The following is a 22,317-nucleotide window of genomic DNA, read 5'->3' on the forward strand; positions in this document are numbered from 1 at the left end:
ACCCTTCAGATGTCAGACTCCAAGTGTTCCTGGTTGCATTCTGAGCCAAGTGGCCTGAACCACAGTGGGAGTTCCAACTTTCTCCCCTGCAAGGTCCAGCTCCTGAGCCCATCACTGACTGTAGTTTCAATGAGATTCAGTAGCAAAATCCACAGTGATGGGAAGAAGGGATGCTGCTGAAGGGCAGTCAGTTGAAAAGATGCCCTTGAAAGTTTAGGCAATATACATGTGGCATCTTGTGCCATGTTCTGCAGGACGTCTAATCCGTCTTATTGGCCAAGGCTGCCACATCTGTCCTAACTCAGTTCAAACCTGTGTCATTCCATTTCTCCCTCAGTCTCTCCTCCCTTTTATAATCTGCGAGCCTTTCAGTATCCGAGCTTGGTGTCAAATGTGACTTCTTTTTAAACTAGCCGCTTCCCTGTGATATGGGTCTTGACCATTTACCTGGACTTGTCGTTAGAGGCTCCCTGGGATTTTTCAGGGTGCACCCCCAGGAAACCTGTTGTGCGGTTAACACATGAAAGTTTACTCTTTGTGTTTGAGGTTAACACTAGGCTCTGCAGTTTACTGACTAAGCTTTTGACAGGGCTGTATCTTGATCTACTTATCAAGCAGATCCAGGACTTTTTGCTATCTGAAGCTATGGTGCATATAGACTGCTTCAAGCATTATCACTGTTACCCAACATGCCAAACAGCTTCCTTTGGATTCCTCACCTTCCTCCCAATTTTAAACTTGCCTCTCCTGGTATTTGACTTCCTCGTGGCAACTGAACTGCTAATCCCCTTACATTACCTTCAACCTCAAAACTGCATCACCGCTTACTCTGTTTCTTTCTTCATTAACGGGGCCTGCGACTTTATCAAATCACTGCATCCTCACCGCCCCTTTTTTAAAAAAATATTCTTATTAGTTACATGTTCAAAACTCCCAAAAATAAGACTCTCTCAACAAATGTTATTAGGGTGCTGCAGATTTTGAGGAATTATTCAGTCGCTTTGAACAGCCTAATGAAATTTCTGAGCAAAGGTATTGATTAAATTCTGTTGCATTCCCTTCATCGTTCTTGTCCAGTATACAGTGCAATGACACTTATCCTTTCCATCACCTTGATTAAAGGGAAATGGACCCGTAGGAGAGACATTATTGGTCCTGAAAAGGTATTGGCTGGGCATGCCACTGAATATCAGGAAGCTTAAGGCAGAAGGAGAAGTTAAGGAAGTTGTGCTTGTTTTCTTTGAAGATTTTGAAGAGTTAACTGAAGTTTTGAAGATTACCAAAGAGATTGACAAAGCTGGACTGAGGGCAGGATTTTTCATCCCCGAAAGTTCCGGGCATCATCACAGCCGGGATGGGAAAATTTGGAGAGCCATTAAAAGTCAACGGCTCCCCAAACTTTCCCCTCCTGCCTGCGACAATGCCTGCTGCTGGTGTGGCCGGAAGATCCCAGCCCCAAGTGTTCACAATGGGATGAGATCGCCTGCTGGGACTGCAAAATACAAATCGGTTCCATGAGTGAGGGGTTGCAGCTACCTGGATTGACTGGAGAAGCTGGAGCTTTTTCTCCTTCCACCAGGGAAGGTCAAGACGAGGTTATAGAAAGGTATTTAAAACCATGAAGGGTCCTGAGAGAGTAAATAAAGAGAATTTTTTTTCCCCAGCAGCTGAAGGGTCATTGATCAGAGGGTACAGGTCTAGAGTGATTGACAAAAGAATCAGGGCGACATGAGGAAAGACTCTTTAACGCATCTGGTGGTTAGGATTTGGAACGCACTTTCTGACAGGGTGCTAGATACAGATTCAGTGGTAGCCTTCAAAATGGAATTGGATAAATACTTGCAGGAGAAAAAATTGCAGCGATATGGGGAAAGATTCTGGAAGTGGGACTAACAGGATTGCTCTTTGGAAGAGCCACAGATTCAATGGGCTGAATGGCTTCCTTCTGTGTTGTAATATTCTATGACCCTATGATTTTAGGCTCCATATAGTGACACCTCTTCTCAGTCAGAATGGAGATGATTGGATACTTCCACCATCAATCACGAGACTCACCGCTGCAAGCGACTGAGATTGATTTTGCCCACTTAATTTATATATCTATCCTCCACTCACTGCAGTTTGCTGGAGAAATAATCCTGATCTTGTGGGGAAACTTTTAGTCATGGGTTGCTGTACTTTTCAGAGACTATTAAACAGTCTGTGCTGCTGAGTAAATAGACTTTGTTTGCTGTTGTGGGTAAATACTCTGTTTAAATAGACTTTGTTTGCTGTTGTGGGTAAATACTCTGTTTAAGTAGACTCCGTTTGCAGCTTGGTGAGTAAATATACTAATCCTCCTACCACTTCTCCACTACTTCCTGAAGGGGGAAAAAACGTGTGTGAATATATTCTAAGAAGAAGGAAATAGTCTATTTGTTGAGTGAATCGAATTGGCAAGTAAACAGATTCTGTTTGATGTTTGTGAGTATATAGACTCTGTTGTGGGAGAGATCTTATTTAAATAAATCTTGTTTGGTGTTTGATGAGTAGATTCTTTTTGCTGTGTGTGAGTAATTGGATTCTGTTTTCTGAGCGAGTAGACTCTGTTTGCTGTTTGCTGAGTAAATAGATTCTGTTTATTGTTTGCTAAGTGAAAAGATTCTGTTTGCTGTAAGCCCTGCCATAAGATCTATCCCACTTGTAACTTATTAGAAGACACAATGGCTTTTTTATGCAGGACCATCCATATTTATACTTGCATTAAAATAGCATAGGCAAGCATATTAAGCATGCGAATGAGAACAGCACCCATTGCAATTTCTACCCTGAGTGGAAGGTAGCAGCAAAAATGTCAGGATAAAGAATGCACTCAGGTATTGTTCAGAACTCTGTGTGTACTTAACATGCTCATTGTGGATCAACAACACATTCCTGAAGAGCATTAAACAGCACTACAGCCTCCATTCTAACTCTTTTGTGTTTTCTGGCGAATCACTTCTTGCTGCAATAAATGTCAGTTGTTAAGTTATGTTTTAAATAGCCTTCTGTCTGTTTGATTTTAATGAGTTATTTTGGGTAGTCTGGTATTGATTTACATCTACTCTGTGCTCATTTCATTCGGAGAATGTGCCGTGAATGTGATATTTTGTTGACTGCGCAAAAAGTTAATCTGTACCAATTGATTCATTTTTACGCTTGAATATTCTATTGATTATTAAAATGAATATTTGAATATTCAGAGATATGGGCTTCTTCAACATTGCTTTTAAATTGCTGAGCACGCACTACACACTAACGAAATGGAACAAGGCAAAGCCAATATGTTCAGATCATCGCCTATTTGTTCCATTCACTTCCTTCCTCTCCTGAAGTTGCTGACTTCTGCTGGGATAGGAGGGTTGATTCCATGACTCCTGTGCTCTCAGCTCACCAAGTATTCCTCTGAGGGAATTGTAGGCACACAGGTTGTGATTTTCCAATTATTGTTCGACAGAAAATAATAGGGCCTGCTTATGGGTTAGTCTGCTAGCCCTGAACCCAAAGAAATACTCACGACAGATGCGAGATTTGTAACACCGATCACAAAGAAGACAGATGGGAATTTAAGAAGAAACAAAGACTGGCAACTATACAGCATCATTTACCATCTCAAGTCATCCCAAAGTGCTTTATAGCCAATGAAGTGTTAAGCACTTGTAAAGTAGGAAGTGCAGCAACCAATTTGCACACAGCAAGCTCCCGCAAACCGCATTGTGATAATACTAGATAATCTTTTCTAGAGATGTTGATTGAGGGATAAATATTGGTTAGGAGACCGGAGAGAACTCCACTTCATCAAAGTAGCAGTATAGAATCTTTCACATCCATCTGTGAGGGCAGCTGGACCTTGGTCAAATCTGAAAGCCAACAGTGCAGCACTCCCGCATTACTGCATTGGAGTGTCAAACTAGATTTTCACGATCAAGTCCCTGCATCGAGACTTGAACTCACAGCCCTCTGACTCCACATCTGACACTATAACTTTATGGGGGTCAGCTTACAGGGCACGGGCCTGCCAGCAAGCTTACACATCATGTTAGACAGCAAGGAGGGGCCGAGCCCCAACTCACGTGCTGACTTGGCGCACGGTATCAAGGTTGAAGTCAAATCAGCTCTATGACCGCTGTAGTGGGGGTGCCCACAGCCATGGGGCTTCTGGTGACAGTTCTGACAGCTCCGATGGAAGATCAGACTGTGGCCTCCGTGGGTCCAGCATCTCCTCTGGCTAACAAAGAGCATGGATAGAAGCTTCAATGGCCTCCCAGTGCACTTGTGCTCTGTTTCCACGCGGGGCAGTCATAATGTTGAGACCCAGTCCCTTAAAATGGCTGTTGCTTTACTATCACTAGGGCTTGAAGTTTTAGCTTGGCGGGAGGGCGCAATCGGCGGGCCTGGGATCGGCTGGGAAATGGACCCCCGAACCGTGATTTCACGCTGGCTGGCCAAGTAACGGTCAGTCAGCGCGAAGCACGTGCTGAAAAGCTCAGCACTGCCGCAAGTGGGCGCAGGGGGAGGAAGGTGGGCGATGACGTCAACATGGGCGCAGGCGAAGGCTAAGAGAAAGCTCCCCAAAAGCAGGGATCTGCCTCATGGAGCTGCAGGCCCGAAAATGTTTCAATAAAGTTTTTTAACAAAGCAGAAAAAGAATGTCCGAGCATCACAATCAGGCTGACGACTGCGAGTGCTGCCCGAAGCGAGGTAGGCAAACGAACCTCCGAAGTCCCGAGTGAAGTGCAGCTTGGCGGGTGAAACATGTCGGGCGTGCAATCACACCGACGTGCCTGAATGATCCAGTGTTGGAGTGGGGGGGGGATGATTCCGGGGAACAGGGCTTATAATGAGATGCTAAGGTATTGAAATTAAGTTCCTGACGTGTGGCGGTAGGTAACGAGGCCCGCCATTGACGGGTGGAGCGGACGATCGAAAATCGGCGTGTGGAAAACGATTTTTCGCCTTCTCACCATATTGTCTCCCTGCCCGCCATGATGCCCGACGCCAAAATTCTGGCCTAAATCATTGTTTCTTAACAGTTTCACCCTGGGGGTGCAAACAGTATGCTGATCATCAGGTCAACTGACTTCTCGTCCCCACAGAATATCCTCGCCTCTGACACCAGGCCTCCTCGCAAGGCCGGCTGGATCTTTTTTGGTCGACCAACTCATGTTTTGATTGGTCAGGTAGCACCCGCAAGCCTTGGCCAACCAAATTTAATTGCGGCTGCGTCTTTACCCCTAGTTCACTCACCGTACACCCACTTTGTTTTGGGTGGTGTAAAGGGGGGATAGTGTAAGGCAGAGGTGGATAGGTTCTTGGTAAGCAAAGGGGTGATAGGTTATCGGGGGTAGGCGGGATGCAGATTTGAGGTTACTATCAGATCAGCCATGATCCTGTTCAATGGCAGAGGGGCCAAATGGCCTACTCCTGCTCCTTGTTCGTGTGTTCGTATGAATGTTTGGAATTGAGGAGGAAAGCTTGTTACATCCAACAGCAGGATGTAGTTTCCGATTATAGACAGAATGGGCTGAATGGCCTTCAGCTGTGCTATACCATTTTACAATTACGCCATCCTGCAAAAAGTCCACTTAAACCTGAATTCCGAACAGGATTATGCTGAGAAAGGAATTAACTTTAAAAACTCCCCTCACACTAATTAGAAAATTAATTGCTGCTTGAAATGGCTTTACTTCCCAATTAGATGCCATCGATTCAGTAGAAGCTGCAGTCAACGCAATACCTTTTAAAACAAAGTTAGAAATCCACACAAAGTGTCCCCATTGCAGGCTGGAGTAATGTTTCACTCATTTTAAAGTGATTAGCTGGGTAGCTGTGTTTTAATTTGGCCGCCTTCATCTCTTTTGGTCTCGGAGATGTGTAAGCTCCTGGAGTTTTGACCACACACATGCCCAGAACTTGCAGAGTGTAAACCTCCCAGATTTCATCATGGCACATGACATAAACAGACTGAAAAAAAATCACACAGGCATCCATAAGGAGAAAAAGCTAATACAGTGGAAGTTTATATTGCACATATCCAATGATCGACACCCAATTATGTGCTGAAGCCTCTCTGCGTGTGCTGCACTGATGAGTCTCCAATTTCCTAATTTAACCCAATATTCATCCCTCAACCAACGTCACCTAAAACTGATGGAACGGATCATGATCGTGTGGGAGCTTGCTGTGCGCAAAATTGGCTGCCGCGTTTCCTACACACTCCAGCACCTTGAAACAACTTCATTGGCTGTGAAGCACTGTGGGACCTCCTGAAATTGTGAAAGGTGCTACATAAATTCCAGCCTTTCTTTCTTTCGTTGGCTTCACTTTTGAATCGTGCCGAGTTAAATTTTCGTACCGGTGCTCGCGAGGGTTAATTGTGCAGTGAGGCCTTAAAGTGGCATTTCTGCTGCCCCTTCTGTCAACCTTAGAGAGGACGGTCTGGAGACCTTTCCCCCTGCTCTCCCCACCAACAACTCCCCAACTGAAATCCAGCCTTTTATAATCCAAACACTCAATGTGGATTCAAAATAGGCGGTTGTGATTTTTTTGCTCTCCCTATAAATATCTTGCGCCATCGGAATTTCCGCCTGTAAATTCAAAGGCTCTGTGACTGACAATGTCAGGAGACAGGAGCGAGATACTGCGGATGCTGGAAACCTGAAATAAAAACAGAAAATGCTGGAAAAACTCAGCAGGCCTGGCAGCAACTACGGAGAGCGGAACAGGGTTAACGTTTCGAGTCCCTACGACTCCTCGAAACACTAACTAATGTCAGGAGACTCGCTGTTCAAATGATTCCAAAAGGAAAACGGTCACAGCCACTGCACGTGGTGCTGTCACATGATGGTGAACAATGATACAATGGTCCAGTTCACATATCCTTAATAATGCCAGTTTCTGTATACATCACTTTCAATTTAATGGGACATTAGGAACCTGTTGCCTCTGTGCACACGAGCAATACTTTGTTTGCTCATCTTGCCTGCTCGGGATGTTGCCTGATTTTAGAATTTTCTGGAGGCAAAAAGGGATGAGAGGAAAGAAAGAAAAGGAAGACTTGCCTTTATATGGCACCTCTTAAACCCTCAGAACACCTCAAGGTGCTGCACAGCCAATCAGGCATTTTCTTGAAGGGTAGTCACTGTTGTAATGTAAGAAATGCAGCAGGCAGTTTGCATAACTGGTGGCCGCTTAAGGGCTGCTTGCTGCCCAGCTGCAGCTTTTTTAGGCTGGCAGTAGGAACTCAGGGACAGGGGGAAGCCCAGCAGGTTAGCCTTGGACAGGAAAAGGAGGGCACTGCCCTCATGGACCCCCCTTCCTCTCTCAGGGACACCCACCAAGGCCTGGCCACCCCCTCCCCCCTCCCCCAGGGTGTCTCCAACCCCTGGCCTTTGCAACCCGGCCCCTCCTCCTCTCCTGGCACCGCCAAGATACCTCCAGATTTAACTGCATCCTGGTCTTATGGTTCTTTCCTTTGCTGGACTCAGTGTAGTTCCAGCAATGGCCCCCACCCCCCACTCCTGGGGCTAGTGAGCTGCTGGCCAATCGGATTGACTGGCAGCCTCTCTGAGGTTGGATTTCTTCCTCAGATGGGGGCTGAGGGCCTGTCTCCAGCCAATTAATGCTCCACAGGGAGCAGGGGTGCGTTCCCCGCCGATTTATTCGGTGGCGGTACACGGCCCATGGAAAAGTTGCTATCGTTATAAAAGTTTTATGGGGGCTCCCATCCATAGCTCACTGCATAACTGCAATGTCTTGTGTGGTACCTTGCCACATAGACTAGGGAGATCCTGGGTTCAGCTCCCGTATTGAACAGGACTGGGCTGAGGTGGCAATAGGGAACACTGCTGTTAGCCTCATTGCCGCTGGTTCAAAATGAGAACGTGAACCAACCACTGGAGAGTTTAGAATTAGCAGTCATAGTCTCAGGGTAAGGAGTGGGCCATTTAACTGAGATGAGGAGAAACCTATACACCCAGGGGATTGCGAATCTTTGAAATTCAGGGACTTCTGGATGCTCTGCTATAGAATATATTCAGGATGGAGATTGATAGACTTTTGGATACTAAAATGGAATCAAGGAGATTGAGGAATGTTTGCTAGACTAATACCTGGAATGGGCAAGTTGTCTTATGAGGAAAGGTTGGACAGGCTAGGCTTGTATCTGTTGGAATTTAGAAGAGTAAGATGAGATTTGATTGAAACAGGTAAGATCCTGAGGACTCTTGACAGGGTGGATGTGGAGAGGATGTTTCCTCTTGTGGGAGAATCTAGAACTAGGGGTCACTGTTTTAAAATAAGGGGTCGTCCATTTAAAACAGAGATGAGGAGAATTTTTTCTCTTAGGCGGCCGTGAGTCTTTGGAACTCTCTTCCTCTAAAGGTGGTGGAAACAGAGTCTTTAGATATTTTTAAGGCAGAGATAGATAGATGTTTGATAAGCAAGGGGTGAAAGGTCATCGGGGGTAGGTGGGAATGTGGAGTTGAGGTTAAAATCAGGTCAGCCATGATCTTGTAGAATGGCGGAGCAGGCTAGAGGGGCCAAGGGGGACTATTACTGCTCCTAGTTTGTATGTGTGAAAGTGGAGTTGAGCTAGGAGATCAATATGACCTTATTGAATGGCAGAGTAGAATTGAGGGGCTGAATGGCCTTCCTGCTCCTATTTCTTATGTTCTTATGTTGACTTGCTACCTCTTTGAAGTTTCTGATTCATTTTTATCAGTAAAAGATCCCTGTGTGGAGGCATTACACTTGCCTCAATGTAATAGCGAGGAGAAGCAGATAACAATGGTGGGATAGTGAGAGCCTCCCCACCTAAGCTTCACTGCTACCGCACCCCCCACCATCCCCAACTCCTCCCTCCCATCACATCTTCACCGATTTTGGATATGCCCTGGCAGACTGTGAAAACTAACCCAAATGGCAAATTTTTAGATGGTTCCAGAATTAGAGAATGATAGATGACTGCTTTCAAGCAAAGGTCAGGTTTAAATCTACTAAACACAATTCACATGTAATCCTTTCCAGCCTTAGGCACCAGCTGACCCTTGGTTGTGACATTCACAGCACAGCTCACATGTAACTGAAGTTTCACATGGAGCACTGTATAATGCAATTGGACAGCAACAGATTTGTGTGTTCAACTGTTGGTTTTCTAATCTGACACGTTACCTCATATGCAAGTCACAACACGCGCACACCCTCACACAGTGCTGTGTCAAGCAATTAGAGACAATGGGAACTGAGTCTGGAAATCTCAGTAAATTATTGACCAACTCATTTACCTTTATGGAACCCACTCCAAATGAGCTGTCAAGCTGTAGACTACAGTCTCACAAGTTTAACCGTTTGAGATCTGAAGTCATCTTCCTGAGCATTTTTAAGCACTTGTCATAATTGAATCTTAGGCTCTTACAGCACCAAAGGAGGTAGGTCAGCTTATTGTGTCTGTGCCAGCTCGTTGAAAGATCTTTCCAATTAGACCCAGTTCTCTCCTCTTTCCCCAAAGCCCCTCATACATAATATACATTTTCACTTCATAACTTTAAGATAGGGCTGTACAATTTTAGTTGCACACATTGGCATGAAGTGCTGCTGTCTGCAACTAAAGGCTGTAACCCATGAATGAACCCCTTTGCCAAAATGGTGGATGGAGGAGTTTTACACGTTAAGGCAATTAGCGCATGCCGCAATCTCAACCCAAGGAGCTCTTAAGTTTTATTGGGCCCTCTATTCGCAGAAGAGGAGACCTGGCCAACATTCCTCCCTCAGCTAACACCAACGGGTAATTCAACTCTGCAAAAAGAGAAATGCTGCAGATGCTGGAAATCTGAAACGAAAACAGAGAATGCTGGAACTGCTAAGCAGGTGTGGCAGCATCTGTTGAGAGGGAGGCAGAGATAGTGTTTCAAACTGATGTCATTCACGTCTTTTGTTTTTCATGGGATGTCTCCGTGGACCGATTGGCTACCATGTTTGCCTGGAAAAAAAGACAGCAGCGACTGCAATTCAATAAGTAAGTCCTCTGGCTGTGAAGCATAAGGTGCTAGATACTTGCAAATTCTTTACTTCTTCTTTCTGCTGGGCTAACTTTATGTTTTCATACCTCCGAGGCATGAAAACATAGAGTTAGCCCAGCATGTCAATAATTTTAATGGATAGCCAAATCCGATGAGGTCACTGAGTTTGTACATCCAAATATTCTCATTTGTGCTCCTGGGGCAATGCTTCAGGTTAACCCGATCAGCATAACCTTTAATTCCTTTCTTCATCATGCATTATAATTGATCTCAATGTTAAAAAGGCTAAAGCTAAAGATTCTCAACTATCCTGACTGAATAAAAATCACCTAATTTTTTTTAAAATACATGCTGGCTTGTAAAAGACAAATTAATTTAAACAAGCAACTCCTCTCTGTTAAAGCTACATCAGCTCCAAAATTTCTCTTATTTAAAAAAAAAACCATGCTACTTAAGCTACTTAGCTTGGCTTCATTGGTAGCATAGTTACTTCTGAGTCAGAACATGCAGACTGGCCTGACACTCCAGAGCCATGCTGAGAGAGTGCTGCATGGTCGGTCATGCCGTCCTTTGTGTGAGACCTTAAACTATGGATCCCTCTCCTTTGTCCACTGGTTCATGTACATATTATAGAGCCTTCAGCCCTATTCAAATGAAAAATTCACCATCAGTGGGTAGCACCCTCACCTTTGAGTAGGAACGTTGTGGGTTCAAGCCCCACTCCAGAGACTTGAGCATATAATGTAGACTAAGGGAGTGCTGCACTGTCGGAGGTGCCCTCTTTAGGATGAAATGTTAAACCAAGGCCCTGCCAGCCCTCTCAGCTGGTTGTAAAAGATCTCATGTCGCTATTTCGAAGAAAAACAGGGGAGTTATTCCCAGTTTCCTGGCCAACATTTATCCTTCAACCAACATTTCTTGAACAGATTGTCTGGTCATTATCACATTGTTTGTACAAACTTGCTGTGTGCAAATTGGTTGCTGCATTTCCGACATTACGGTTGTACTTAATGGGCGGTAAAAGCACTATGAGACACCCTGGGATCATGAAGGCGCTGTGGAGACGCAAGTCCTTCTTTCGCACCTGCTTTCTAGCTGAGGCCATCCGATCGTGATCAGGAGCTGGAGATTGGTCCAATTTTTTTTTAAACATCTTCATGGCCTCAAATTCTAGTTGTTTTGTCAGTGTCACCAGCCTTGCTGGGATCTGCTAACTCAGAAAAGGGTTAAACCTGGTCCCTTCCAGACCAGGGCTTGTATGGTTTATTTCCACATCAGCCTAGAAATTCACCAAGTGAGGAATCAGGAGCAATTCTCAATAAGCCTATCACCTAACTGGCATCAAGCAGATAATAAAGTTCTTGAAGCTTTACACTGGGTACACCTATGACTACAATTATCCATGTTCACGTGACATTCTGTGTGGAGGAATGTATGTTTACGTGCGCATAATTACAGTGATTAGAGTTAATGTAAGTACAAGGTGGTTTAGTTTTTTTATGTTGTGCTTACTTTACAGAAACAGACACACTGAAGGGACATTTAAGTAAAATTAACAGCGCATTAGGACACCTTGCTGCCTGGCCATCTGGAGTCTTTGTGTGGAATCTGTTGGGATAAGATGCAAATTAATGCAGAAAACCTGCCGTTTGTTGAGGAAGTTGTGAATTCTCAATTGCAGGTGTTCCTCTTCAAATTCCCATTGTTTATCACTCACCTTTTAATTGATTAGCACAGCAATTTTGTTGTCAGAAAATATACTTAATTCATAAAATGTGTAAAAGTGCATTACATCACAGATCAAATTTGACATTACTTGTAGTGTAATGTAGTTTAATTTCCTTCAATACTGCATGTGGCATTCTGAGATGCCTCGGTACACTTACAGTTACAGGTTATATTTACAATATATATTTCATATCAAACATACAGCCGAGGGGTTTAACACAGGCTCCAGCCCCTCAATGTACTACTGCAGGAGGGTCTTAGGCTGTGACCTTTCCTCATTGAGCCTTTGCGGTGGCTGCCCCAAGCTTTATTTAATTGATAAAAGTGAACGTATTGTCTGGTGATGTAACACTTAATTCTTGTACCCTTGAGGGTTCAGTACCTTCATCCAGCACCACCACCGCCCACCATGGCACTATTCATCTTACACCAATGCCATCATCCCCGCCACCCCTCTGAAGCAGCTCAGATTGCTCACTAATGAAGAATGCCGCAAGTTCTGAGAGAGTTTCTGGAGGAGGTAACTTTTTATGACCCTGATTTTAATTCCCATCTTGGCCTGTCAGAATCCAGGGTCAATAGCAGGGGGAAGTTAAAATGAGGAGAATGACTTAACTCCTCCAATCCTGCTGCCTTTCCAAAGGGCCCAAGATGAACCTGCTCTTTTGTACAGGCGAGCAGGGCACCCAAATAAGCTGTCGGGTCCTCTTTGTGTTAGGCGTGGCTCATTTGGTAACACTCTCATCTCTCAGTCAGAGGTCGTGGGTTCAAGTACCGCTACAGAAGTTGACCACAAAAATAAAGGCTGACACTCCAGTGTAATATTGAGGGAGTGCTGCACTGTCGGAGGTGCCATCTTTCAGATGTGACATTGCTGCTTGTGGGAGTTTGCTGTGCACAAATTGGTTGCCCCATTTCCTATATTACAACAGTGTCTATACTTCAAAAGTACTTAGATGGCCGTTAAGTGCTTTGGGACATTCTGTGGTGTGAAAGGCACTATATAAATGCAAGTTATTCTTTTTGGATATGTGGATTGGGGTCTGATGTCAGAAAGACAATCTTATGTTCATTGACATTACAATGCAGGCTCAGAACTAACCTTCATGTCAGCTGTGGCATCCCTTCGAGTTAGAAGTTAGAGTTAGTGATGAGCTCAAACTCCACTCCAGTCATAAACACATAATCCTAATGCTCTTAGTGTCAGACTGAGAGAGTGCAGCAGTGTTGGGGGTGCCTTCTTTAGAATGAAATGTTCGAACTGAAGTCCCTTCTGGCTATTTAAATGAATGGAGAAGATCCCATGGCCCTATCTGAAGAAGAGTTGAATAGCTCTCCAGGTGTTCTGGTCAACATTTCTCCTTTCACCAACGCCACTAAACACAGATGATCTGATCATTTACTTCATTGGTGTATGTGGGGCCTGTTATGGCCAAGTGAGGAAGGATAAAAACAATTCCCCTATCCTACCATTCCAAGCCTAACTGCGATAGGGTTTTTTGTGAATTTATAAGGATGAAGGTATGTACTCAATGTCTGTGCTTAACCATCTATGTGCTGATTGCAAAGTAACCAGTATGGCAGGCTTCCCACGCCCGGCCTTCACAACACACATATGCGCACACATGCACATGCACACACGCATACACACACACACACACACATGTGCTGAACTAAAAGCTACACAGTAGGAATTTACTTTTTGGCTAAATTAAAATTCAATACTAAAAGATAAAAAAGAGGGCAGAATTTTCGGCCTGTCGGGCGGGCGGGCCCGACCCAATCCCCGGCAGGCAGGGAGACGATCCCCGCCGGAGAAGCGGGTCCCGCTGCCATTTTACGTGGGTGGGCCAATTCAGGCCCACCCTGTGTGACGTCCGGTGGGAAGCGCTATGCACTCCCTGTGCGGGTGGGGGGGATTCCCCAAAAGTGAGAGTGCGCTCTTTCGCGCATGCGCACATCTCCCTGAGGCTAAGAGCTGCCTCAGGGAGATCGCTTACACTTTTAAAAAGATTAAAAATAGAAAAAAAAAATCCCTAACATGTCCCCCTCATATGACAATGTCGCATGAGATGGGACATGTTCATAATTTACAGTAAAACTTTATTAAACTTTTTAGAACCCTGCATGAAATCTCATCCCGCCGCTGGATGAGGTTTCATGTTTTTTCAATGTGCCGCCGGGGCTCCTGGCCTGCCCGCAACCTTAAGGTTGAACGGGCAGGTCCTTTAATTGTTTAAATGGTCCTGTCAATGGCCTCAATTGGTCATTGACAGGTCGGCAGGTGCAGAGCTGATTTTGCTGTGCCCCCGCCTTCCTGAAAATTTAAATGGGGAGGGATGGTGTCGGGGGTTCCGCCCGATGTCATCCCGTGTCATTTTATGAGTCGGCGAACGGGCCCCGCCCCCTGCTCGTCGAAGGCAAAATTCTGCCCAGAGAGTTCATTGATTGAGTCCTTCGCTGGTATGGATGGCTGAAGCAGAGCTTTTCCACAGTGGTCTTGAAAATTCGGTGGAGTTGAAGCTCATGTAAACTACAATTTCTGGAGACAGTCTCTTTTTAAAAACGCAATCCACCTTTTCCATAGTTGATGATTTTTGCACCTGAGGTTCCTTTCGACAGAAATTCTCTATCTCTGTGCTGGATTTCAAACTGACAGAGATAGGGTCTTGAACTTGAGAGAGAAGGATAGAGGGAGAGTATCACTCCCCCATTAACAAGTTTCTTCCAGACTGCTGCTTAGCTTGCATGATGTAATAAAAGTGATTTCAAAAATGGTTATTATGGTCATATGACCTCTCTCCCCATAATGATTTCAGAAGGTATTTGCTTAACTCATGTCTGGGAAGACTGCAGCTATTGTTTTATGGCCGAGGTGATTAGATTCTTTAATGTCCAACCATTAGCTCCTGAGTGATCCATTATTTATCTTAACGAGATAGGAAAGATACTTTTCCATATAACTATTGTCCTGGCAGACTTTCTGTCTCTGCTTGAGAGGTAGCTTTATAGAAATGCAACTGAGAGGTCTTGTACAGTTTCAGTAAACCTTTTGAAGTAGCCCTTGACATAATCAGGTGTGAAATTCCATAGAAGGATGTCTGGGCATGTCTTAATTGTATGCCACATTGGAACCTTGCAGAAAACTGGTCAACTCGTAATACCAGATGTCAAGTGACTCGTGGCAGCCATCTTAAGCCAGTGTCTTTGCTTGCTTTTAAAAAGTCCTTTTTAAACAGTTCAATCTATGTTTGATCAGCTGAAGAAATTAAAGATGAATATCATTCATGTACAAGTCACATCATTGTGACAGACCATAAATGACAATAGTGTCTACACTTCAAAGTACTTCCCTGGTCATGAAGTGTTGTGTGGTGTCCTGAGGAATGAAAGGTGCTGTATAAATGCAAGTTATTTTTTCATGATTTTTCAAGAATTTTGGATATTACATAGACTATACAGCACAGAGAGAGGCCATTCAGTCCGACTAGTCTGTACTATGCTTATACTCCACACAAGTCACCTCCCATATCTCAGTCTTCCATCTTATCTTTCTATTCCCTTTTCTCTCATGCACTCATCTAGTTTCTTTTTGGAAGCATGTAAGCTTATCTTAACCACTACTTGTAGTAACGAGTTCTACATTCTAACCACTCTGTGAGTTAAGAAATTCTCCTTATTTCCCTATTGGATTTATTAGTTCCCATTTTTGTATTTATAGCCTCTAGTTTTGGATTCTCCCAGAAGTGGAAACTCCTCTCCACATCTAGCCCATCCAACCCATTCATATTTTTAAAGCTCTCTATCAGTTCACCTCAAAGTTTAAAGAAGAAAAGCCTCAATCAATATTTCCCATAAGTTGTAATCTCTCATTTCTGGCATCATTGTTTTTTTGCATTTCCTCTCTTGTTTCTAAGCCTCTTTTATAGTAAGGAGACCAGATGTGTACATGGCACTCCAAGTGTGACCTGATCAGGGTGCTTTACGAGTTTAATGTAACATCACTACTTTCACATTCTGCACCCCTAGAAGTAAGCCCTAGCACTTTGCCCAAACCTCTGTTCATGAGTAAAAAATTGTTTCCTAAATCTGGAAGTGCACAGCATTTTAAATGTTGAGATAACACAAACTCCAACTTTGTCTCCCCTTCACCTGTCTGTCTCTTCATCTGTGGTTTGGTGAGAAACTGAGACGCTTCAGTGAGATTATGTTGCGCTATCTTCATGCTGTGGAACCAGAGGTTGTCAGTTGTGCAGCAGGCTTAGAGGAGTAGTTTGAGCCTCGCTGCATGTCTGACAACCCCACTGTGCCACAGAGACCACAAGGAAAAGAAAATAAAGAACACTGGCAAACTGAAACAAAAACAGAAAACATTGTGAATGCACAGTAGGTGTGCCTGCATCTGAAAGTGGGTGAGAAAGGATTCCTAAGATAATGCGTCAATTGACTGAAATACAAATAATTTCACAGAGATCAAGATAATCTCTAGGGAGGGTGGGTGGTGCAGCGGGTCGCAAGTTGATCTTTCGTCCCTACATCTTGGAGCAGAGTCCAGCCAAGAACTAAAGAGACTGAATATCTCCCCATGTGGAAAATTAACTGGGGACAGCCTCCAGTGAGGAACCCAGAGCAATTTGGAACTCTAATTCCAGAGAGTCCACAAGATGGCTGCTGCTGGAAATGGAAAAATAGCATACTGGTACATTTGGGGCTGCTCCTCTGAGGGTGTAGGCAAATTAAAGTGGAATGGGTACTTTACTGTACTTTACTTATTTGTGAACTGGAGGCCTTTCATTTTGATAATGGCTCCTTGAAGCCAGCCTGAGCCAGTGGCAGAATGAGAGGCGGGGGGAAGGGGGTTGGGGGTGGGGGGGGCGCGGTGGGAGGAGAGGGAATGGGGGCATGTTATACTTTGCACATTCAGGTTTCATGGAGGGAGCTGCACATGTTAGAGTGCAGCTGCCTTCAGTCAGATCCAATTTTGGCTAGTGGGTTGTCTACAACACAACTTGTGCACTTTAGAGCTATCAGGAGAAAGTCTAAAGTTAGCAGTGTTCTTTGGAGAGGTAGGGTACCCTTTTGGAGAGATCCAGGGGTGTCTTTTGACGATGTAAGGTGCCCTTTAGGAGAGGTAGGTTGATCTTTAGGATTGTTGAAAGTAGACATGAATGTCTGTGAAAAGCGAATAAACTCATTGGAGCTGTCAAGGGAACTGCCAAGCTGTCAAGGCAGCTGTCAAGGGAGCTGTCAAAGGTGCTATCAAGTCAATGGAAGTGTCAAGGGAACTATCAAAGCTCAGTGGAACCGTGAAGCCATCAAGCAGTCAAGCAATTTAAATTTCCTGGCCTTAATTTTTTTTTAAAAAGCAGTCTGCGGTTTAGAAAAAAAACAGTGCTTGCTATTTCACTCTGCTTGTTGGCATAAGCCTATGGGTTATCATTATAGGATTTGTGCTTCATTACTGATTTCACAACCTATCATTATCACAATGACATGTCTGTCAGTTCACAGTTTGATTGATAGCTCCAAGTGGTTATAAAGTCTTTGATGTGGGACTGTGAGTATAAGTGTTTGTTTTCATAAGGGATTAAGTGGTTGAAGGAATTTAAATGTAACGAAAGGGTTTTTTTAATCAATGAGAGTGTTTCTTTAGCATAGTGAATTAATCAATAGACACTTAGAACTTTATTTTACTTCCTCTCAGCATGGTTCTTGACATCTGCCAATGGTGGATACTGGGTGAGTTGGCATGGACGGTGTAAGGGAAAGGGTGCTGGGTGGGCCTGAGTTGGCATAGGGGCTATAAAGGGCCATGGGTGTGGGTAGAGGGGTACAGGTTGGCATGGAAGATATGACAGGCTATGGGGGTTGGGTAGGAGCATAGATTGGCATGGATGGGGCATGGGTAGTTTGAGGATGGTGTGAGGGGGTGGGTAGGGGCATAGATTGGCATGGATGGGGCATGGGTAGTTGGAGGAGGGTGTGAGAGAGTGAGGACGAGAGGGCTGCTTTTTGTTTAGCAACAAACTTTATCACAGCATTCAGTGTCATCACCAAGTGTTCACCAGGTTGAGTCACTCCGCATGGGAATGGGAGGGTTAGAGGTGACAGCTGAAGAATAACTGACTGTTCCTGAGTGGAGGCTTAGTATTGTCACTGGGCTTGTTAAATGGCATTCTGATTCCAACTTTACAGGGTCCAATGTAAAGTGCAGAATCCCCATCCATCTGAACAGCCAAGTGACTTCTTACAGATCACATAGTATCTGTCATACTGTACACTGTTAGAGATGACTGCTCTGGGGACCTGCATTAAGTTCCATCTCCAGGGAGCCCTCAGAAACACCGGTTGCAGCACAATTGGAGTGTCCCTTGGGAATGGTCCCACTGAAAGGTGATGGAGCAATGAGGTCGTCACCTCATGACATGTTCATGGTCAGTTTCAGCAGGCTCGAGAATCCATTGATTTTTTTTTTCTTTAGCAGGTGGGACAAATTGCCGGATCACAGAGGCAGACCTTTCACCCATCCCCGCCTCTGCACTCAGCAGCTCCTGTGCTGCCTCTGAACTGTTCCCGAGGTCGGCAGGCCTGACTCCGATTACACCCCTCCTCCCTCCCGGAACAAAAACAGGAAAATTTTCAAGAGTCGGGTTTGCGTAGCTGCTTGGAGTAAAAATTCAGGCCATAATGTCTTTCGGAAGTGAAGTCCCACCAAGAATTCTATTGTAGGATACACTTAGCCTTGAAACTACACTGTGTGAGGATTAGCCCATAGGTATTTAGCAGATTGAGTTCCTTTGTTTTATTTTAATGCAAGATTTAGCTTATTTGAAATAAATAATTATGCTGTTCAAAAATTAAGAGTTTGGATGCTGACACTTGCAAACAAGGCTGGCTTGGATTTAAATTAACTTAGGGCAGAATTTTGCCCTTGGCAGACAGGCTCAGTGGGGGCAGTCGGGAAGCTGACCGCTGGCCGTGATCGGCACTGAACCGCGATTTCACGCTGACTGGCCAGTTAAGGCCCGCCTAGCATGAAACACGAGCGGCAGCGCTCAGCGCTGCCTGTGCGGGCGGGGGGGGAAGGGCAAGCAGGCCGAGTGCGAACTCTGCGCATGAGCGCAAGTGAGCGCTACATAATCTCCCTGAGGCCCAGAGCTGCCCGAGGGAGATGAAGCACTGTTAAAAAAAAAGAAAATAAAGAAGATAAAAATGTATTAAAACATGTCCCCTCATGTGACTCTGTCACATAAGCAGGCTCATGTTATTAATTCAATTGTAAAACTTTTATTTTATTTTTATTTGCTTTTGGAAACCTCATCCTGCCCGTGGATGAGGTTTCCTAAAATAATGCAAAGGCTGCTTGGCCTTTTCGACTGCCCACCAACCGTTAGGTTGGACAGGCAGCGAAACATTTAGGTTAATTGATTATTTAATGGCCTTAACAAGCCTTTTAATTGTTGGCAGGCGCGTTGCCGACTCCAGCACCTGCCCACCGACTGAACTATTGCGTGACTGCGTGTTGACGTCAGCACGCTCGGCCGACGTCAACGCGTGTCATTTCACGCTCGAGCGGGTCGGGTGCATGCCCGCCCGCCAAGCACAAATTTCTGCCCTTAGAAATTGACAACAGTTGCACTTCTTTGTGTATCAGCAATTGTCTTTAGGATGAGCTTTTGAACAAGAGCCCTATCTGCTTGTTCAGGGGAACGAGAAAGGAAGGTTTGCATTTCACAACCTCAGCACATTTCCTCGAGTCACTGTTGTAATGTGGGAAATGCCCATTTGTGCACAGCAAGGTCCCACAAACAAATGTGATAATGGCCAAATGATCTGTTATAATTATGCTTTTTTAGGGATAAATATTGACCAGGCCACCAGGGGGAATTCCCCTGTCCTCCTTTGAAGAAGTGTCATGAGACCCTTTTGGTCCAATGAGAGGGCATCTCATCTGAAAGGTAGCACCTCTGACAGTGCAGCACTCCCTCAGTCCTGCACTGGAGTGTCCGCCTAGCTTTTGTGCTCAAGTCTCTGAAGTGGAACTTAACCTGAACTCATATCCTGTTGACTCGAAGGTGAGAATGGCACCACTGAGCCACCTAAAAGATCCGATGGCACTATCTGAAAAAGTGCAGGGTATTCCTGACCAACATTCATCCTTCAACTAACACCATGAAATACAGAGAACTAGTCACCCACCTCATTGGCCTCTGGGGAAGCCTGATGTGCACCAATTAACCTGCTGCGTTCACCCACAAAACAACAGTGACCACACTTCAAAACTAATTCATTGGCTGTAAAGCGTTTTGATTTACATGACATGAGGATGTGAGAGGCGCAAAATAAATGCCAATTCTTTTCTGTCATTTCATTACACGGACCTATTTAAGATACATAGAGATAAAAGCAAAAAACTGCGGATGCTGGAAATCCAAAACAAAATAAAATATATAGAGGTTTATTTTCAAAGTCCACACTGGGAACTGCTGTGTGGTTGGGTGGGGGTGGGGGTGGGGGTGGGGGGGATGGTCCTTGCTCATTGGCATATCAAAATACCCTGGGTGTACTGTCATAATCTGCTTTCAATCAAAATAGCCATGTGAACAAAGTTTCCATTCCTAACCTGTACCCTTAAAATTAGCCTCACAATGCCTGTCTAGCTCACACCTCCATGAAACACAAATTATATGGTTATCTTGTTCAAACCTGCCTTTATCAGGATTAGCAGAGTAATATTCTTCTTACTCTATTGAAAGACCCCTTGAAATTCGAACAGGGATTATTCTAGGCTCATTATATTTTCACTACAAATCTCCTTTATAGAGAGCATTACTGTCATAATGAGATACCTTAATACTGCATTAACACAAGGAAATCATGTCTTCATTCTATTCTTTTTCTGTGCCTCATATATATATATATATATATATATATATAAATGTAATACAGCTCCTTAAATAGATTCTGCTGTTTTTATTAAAACCCTCTTTAGTGGAAAGCTTTGCTCAGTGGGTGTGAATCGACAGACAAGATTATCCCTAACTTGGTGCCAATTGGTCCTGAAGTGGAACCTGGCCACAGAATGGCTGGTGTCAAACCAGTGAGTGAGACGGGGGGGGGTCCCTCTCTCAGGCTGGGGTAGACAATCAGGGCAGAGCACAGCGAGCTTTAACTCTGGCAAAGATTTTTCATTCCCAGGTTGGGTGCACAGAAAGGGATGGGGCAATAAAGGCAGCGAAGCCCACATCCCGTGAATGTATATATAAAAAAAGGGTTTTCGTTCCAGTTGGAGGGAGGGAGTGGGGTTGCGGGCTAGATTGGAAGTCAGGCCAGCCTCCCCAGTGTGGAGGTTGCTGGATGTGGAGGGGGCGCTGAGCAGAAGGCCTGCCTCTGTGCTCCGGCACTGTGTTGAATTAAATTTAAAAAAAGGGAATAAAACAAAAAACAGCCCTGCAGCCCTCACCCCTCACTGTCCCCACACAGCCCCCATGCCCTGTACGTGTCAACTAATGCCATGTCATGCCTCTCTAGCCACCTCCATGGCCCCTATGCAAACCCATGCAGCCTCTACTCATCCTAAGGCCCCTCATACCCTCTGTCATGAAAAGCCGATTACAGCCACAAACTACTTACAGAGGAGAATTTTCTCCCTGTCCGGGGGGGGCTGAGCAGGAGTGGGCGCGGGCGGGCGCGCAGCCAATCGGTGCCTGCAATCGGCTGTGTGCCGCCATTTTAGGTGGGCGGGCCAATTAAGGCCCGCCCAGCGTGACGCGCACCCGGGAGCACTATGCGCTCCCTGTGTGGGTGGGGGGAAGAGGCTGAGTCAGGGCCTGTGCTCTTTCGCGCATGCACATGAAATTTGAATTAGATTGAATTTGAAAATTGTAAATAAAAAAAAAAATTTAAGACACGTCCCCTCATGTGACAGTGTCACATGAGCTGGGACATGTCTATGACATTTCTTAAAAATTTTTTATTAAACTTTAAAAACCTTCATGAAACCTCATCCTGCCCGTGGATGAGGTTTCATGATAAATGTGAAGGTGGTTCTTCGCCTGCCCGACAACCATAAGGTTGGACGGGCAGCTCCATTAATTAGTTTAACTGATATTTAAATGGCCTTAATAGGCCTTTGACAGTCCGGCGGGCATGCACACAACTCCGGTGCGTGCCTGCTGAACTGAGGGTCAGAATGATGCGTGGTGACGTTGGGACGCACGCCCGATACCACCGCGCATCATTTTACGTGTCGGCGAGTGGGGCCTGCCCCTGCACGTTGACCCGAAGATTCTGGCCACAAGCATATTGAACTTTCTATGGAAGATGTGTGTGTTTTTAAAGAAGTACAAGCAAGGGCACTGAGCAAACAATGGCTGATAATGTAAAATGACCCCTTTCTGGAAAAATTCCTATGTGGATTTTACTGACAGACCTGTCCTGAGAGAACATGGAATGTCACACCTGAAAAGGCGTCATGGCCTTCTACAAGCAGAGAAACTTAAAAGGGAGATAGGAAAGATGCAAGAGACTGAACTTAAATCTCCTGTGGCTG

The sequence above is a fragment of the Cetorhinus maximus genome, chromosome 13 (genome assembly GCF_964194155.1).
Source record: "Cetorhinus maximus chromosome 13, sCetMax3.hap1.1, whole genome shotgun sequence".
In the NCBI taxonomy this organism is placed as follows: Eukaryota; Metazoa; Chordata; class Chondrichthyes; order Lamniformes; family Cetorhinidae; genus Cetorhinus; species Cetorhinus maximus.